The sequence below is a fragment of the Anarhichas minor genome, unplaced genomic scaffold (genome assembly GCF_050575085.1).
Source record: "Anarhichas minor isolate MPS153535 unplaced genomic scaffold, ASM5057508v1 ptg000078l, whole genome shotgun sequence".
NCBI lineage: Eukaryota > Metazoa > Chordata > Actinopteri > Perciformes > Anarhichadidae > Anarhichas > Anarhichas minor.
The window spans coordinates 516,782-520,997 of record NW_027466524.1 but is presented as its reverse complement, the minus strand read 5'-3'; positions in this window follow the sequence as shown (position 1 = coordinate 520,997).

The window sequence follows — 4,216 nt, the reverse complement described above, 5'->3', positions numbered from 1 at the left end:
GCCTCTTCTACAGGCTCTACCTTTGCCCAGCCTGTAATTACATCTTCATCATCCTCCCAAGTGTCTGATTTTGATCACAAGTCACAACCCAAAATCCCCCCCCCCTCTTCATCTATTCTCAGACTGAATCATAAAATATGTGTGACTGTCTACAAGGAGTGATCTGATAGTGATGTTAGTCAAAGCAGTCACTTCTGTTTCTCTACTACTGTATGTGTGATAATCTCTGACCAGTGGCTGAATGTGTATGTATCAACTCTATTTCAACTCTTCTATTTGACTTAACTATCCCTCATTTATCTGCTTGGTATGTGTTGTTTTATGAGCCTCTGTGTTGCACGTCTTCATTTTACCTGACGATGCAAAACAGCCTTTTGGCTAACTCATTACACACGTTACACCTCCATATCAGGTTCCTAACTTGTTACTCGTGTTTTCAGATTTACTTTTTATTCACATTTGGGTAAATTGATTGAAATAAATGCTATTTAAAGAGGTTGCACGTCCAGAGAGGTCCACCTTTGTCTCTGAGAAACAGCAGTCATTATTCTTCCAGCAGCTCGTTTCAGTTATTCTCGTGGTGACAACAGCCTTGGAAAGATGCAGCTTAACCTGATTCGATGGCTCTACCAACTGAGACTGGGACTTTAAAATGAACTGAGCTGAAGCCACCTCACCATCACGTCAATCAACTCACTGACAACAAATCAAGGGGTGCATCTGAGTCCCTCGCTCCCGCTGTCCTTGACGAGCCGGGAGCTGTCAGTCATCCTGTTGTCATGGGGCTCTCCTCCCCTTGAACTGCTCAGCTACCTTTGTTGCCAGAGTCACAGCAGCATCATTAGAACCATGTCAGTCCCACCATAATGGACCCCGAGGAGCCGCTGCACTGTTTGACGTTTGCTGTGCTCTGCGGCTGTCCCAGTGGTGACACACAGACAAACACAGAAGACTTTCACATTGCTGGTGCAGTTTTGGGGATTTTGTGTTTTTATTAGACGGGTGATATTTTCATTGTTTTACGCTGAGAAAACTCTCAAAAAACTCTCACTAAGTCCCGTTTAATCGACCTTGTTCCAAAAAAAGAATTAATATAATTGTTGTGTTCTGTGTGAAAGTATTTATGACAAAAAACAACAGCTGGAAAAAATATACTGATTGCAAATTACTCGCAAAAAAGAAAAGAAAAACGGGCGTAGTGTGTAGAGGCCTTCCAGGTGATGACTCTGATGGAACCATTGTACCATCCATGTGACCATTTCATATCGGAGGGAGAGGAGGAACATCTGAAAGGTGATGGCAGTGTACATGTGGATGGCATTACTTAAGACTCTCTGGAAGCTGCTGGTTGGGCACCTGTGTTTTTAAATTGAATGTGACCACTGCATTGCGGTTATGGAAGGACAAGAAATTGTATTGGAGCGTAAAGTGTCTGAAATACCTCCTCGTCCCATCACCATTCCAAAACTAATCTCCATCACCTCAGAGAGGAGCAGAGAGGACAATCTCACAGCATGGAGAAAGCTATTCAAGTCTTTCACTCTGCTGCTTCTCCCGATCGCTTCTCTCCCTCATTTCCAAAAGTGGATTGACCTTCTTACTCCAGTCTGCACAGCAGAGCCACTCCCCATTCTTTCATCCAAGGCTCATCTCTTCAGAAAGTACCTCATGCTACCTTTTTCACACATAGTCGTATCCCAACAGCTACATCTTCCTCTCCTACTACTCCTAATGCTAACGTGACAGAAGGAAAAATCCCTCCCACCTCTTCCTTCCTTCTTACCACCTACCTTCTCCAATTCTTTTCTCATCAGCTGTCTCTGAAATCATTTTTGGCAGAGTTTGTTATTACTGTGAAAGCCCGGTTTCTATTAAAACTTATGATATCTTCACGTAGACACTCATTTTCTCCATTCAGATGTCTAAAAGGTAAAATGGAAGCTAAAGTTTCCTGACTATGGAGTAAAGGCTTTAAAACAGAACATTTTATAAACAATAAGATGAACATGGGGCGAAAAGAGTCTTTTTCTTCAGCTCTGGTCAAAGCAAAACTGATCTGTAGTACTGTTTCCTTTCTGATCACTGCATTCTGCTAGTCTTCTGACCACTCAACGTGCTTTTACACTACATGTCATCATTCACACCCATTCATACACTGATGGCAGGACTACCATGCAAGGTGCCACCTGCCCATCAGGACTCTCTAACATTCATACCAATTCACTCACCACAGCCCGAGGACCGCCGACCCGCTAATTAAAGGATGAGTCTGCTCTACCACTGAGCCACAGTCGCCCCTACGTATATCAGTGGGTTCAATGCTGAATCACCCCTCGCTAACACCAAAATATCTGTTTACACCAGTGACTGTAAGGGTATAGACTACGTTATCAATGACATTATGGTGGGTTATCTAGATGTTTCTTCAACCATAGTTGATGCTGCCCCCACCATTTACGTGCTTAATTGCATCATTTCTGAAAGATTGCTCAATCGACAGTGTAAAAGAACGCAGGATACACAGGGTAGCCGCGATATATAAAAGTGTAGTTAAATGCAAGTAAATCAAGGCTCTACTCTACTGCTAAATAAAGACATTAAAGTGCATCATTGAAGAGTTAGTTGGAGCAATACAAGGAAGAATCAAGATGCCTATTTTTTGTCAGCCCACCTATTTCCGGCTCCAGCAGTGATTTATGTGACTGAGATCATGGACCGCTCTTATCAGCTCACAGTGGTTTTGTTATGTTCACTGGAGCATGACTGCAGCACAAAGGTTCTGATCAACTATCTGAGGGTTTTAGGGATATAGAAAAAGAGAGAAATTAACACAGACACTCAATTCCATTTGCATTGTTTTAATGGCAGAGTTGAAGGGGTTTTGCATACATACATATAAATGAATGAATTAGCACTTTTGGCTCAAAGAATGAAAGCATCAATGACAGGTTTGGTCCATTGTGGTGGAGATAGAAAGAGGAGAAACCAGTCCAAAAACAATAGCTGGCTTTTCGTTCCTCGCGCTCCAGTCGAATCGTCGGCACTGATCCGTATGATTGGCTGATGATGAGCACACACGCGACGAGCTGGGATGCAGCTCTAATCACACAGGGTGACAGACGATTGGATATTATGGTGGAATAACGCAAGGACTTGTGGTGGGCAACGAAGATGGGAGATGAGGTGGATTTGGAAACGAAATCAGAAGAAAGATGAGATGGACAACGGATATCTTGTAATATCATTTCTTTTTCATAAGACAGCATGGCTGGAGCCAGCTAATAGTGAGCCCCTGGGCAATGCGTTCTTGTCGGGCCCCTTCCACCCTCTCTCCCCGTTTGTATTCTGCGTATGTACGCTGGCTAGTGGCAGAGTGGAAATGGGGATGATTGGTAGAAATATCAGTGGGTTCAAGGTTTGTACATTACAGGGTTGCGCAATGACGGGCAGTTTGTAGTCCCATTTTTCTGCAGACAAGAAAAACACAAAAGAGCAAAACCATATGTGGAGGGTGGAGGATGAATTTGGGAGTATCAGCCTATGGAAAGAACTCCGTGGTTCAGCAGCTGATACTTCTGTCTCTATTGCCAGACTGCAGTATGTTGTGGCTTGGTGGGTATTGTCTTTAATATCCTTCAGGCTCTTCACAGGCTCCTCTTCTCACCAATACCACTGATGATCAGTAGATGGGTATTAATGATGTTCTGAGCAGTCTTAATCACTCACTGCAGAGCCACTGCTGGGGTGTGTGTCTTCGCCTCCTTGTTTCTAAAATCAACAATGATATTTTTGGTTTTAATAATGTTGAGCAGTCGGCTTTTTACGGAGCACCATTCTGCAAGATTGTGGATTTCCTCTCTACTGTTTCGGGACGATTACTGTGGGTTGACCCAGGTGATGAAGCTTTGATCTCTTTGTGATGCAAACACATTAAGGGCAGTAAATGATGGTCCCTAAGTGGTAAAGACTTACCTTGACCTGTATTGTCGACGGTGTGGACAAGTATGGCAGTATGCCACACTATGTGGCGAAGATCGAGAGAACAAAAAGGAAGGAAACGTTGACACATGAGAACATACTGACTAAAAAGGAAAACAGACAAATAAACAGCTAACACACGAGCCATCCAGTATCACTCCTAACTCCTAGCCCTACGCTTCAAACTAATTTCTTTGTCCATTTAAGTGCTGGTGTGACCGGGCCTTCAAGCAGTGAC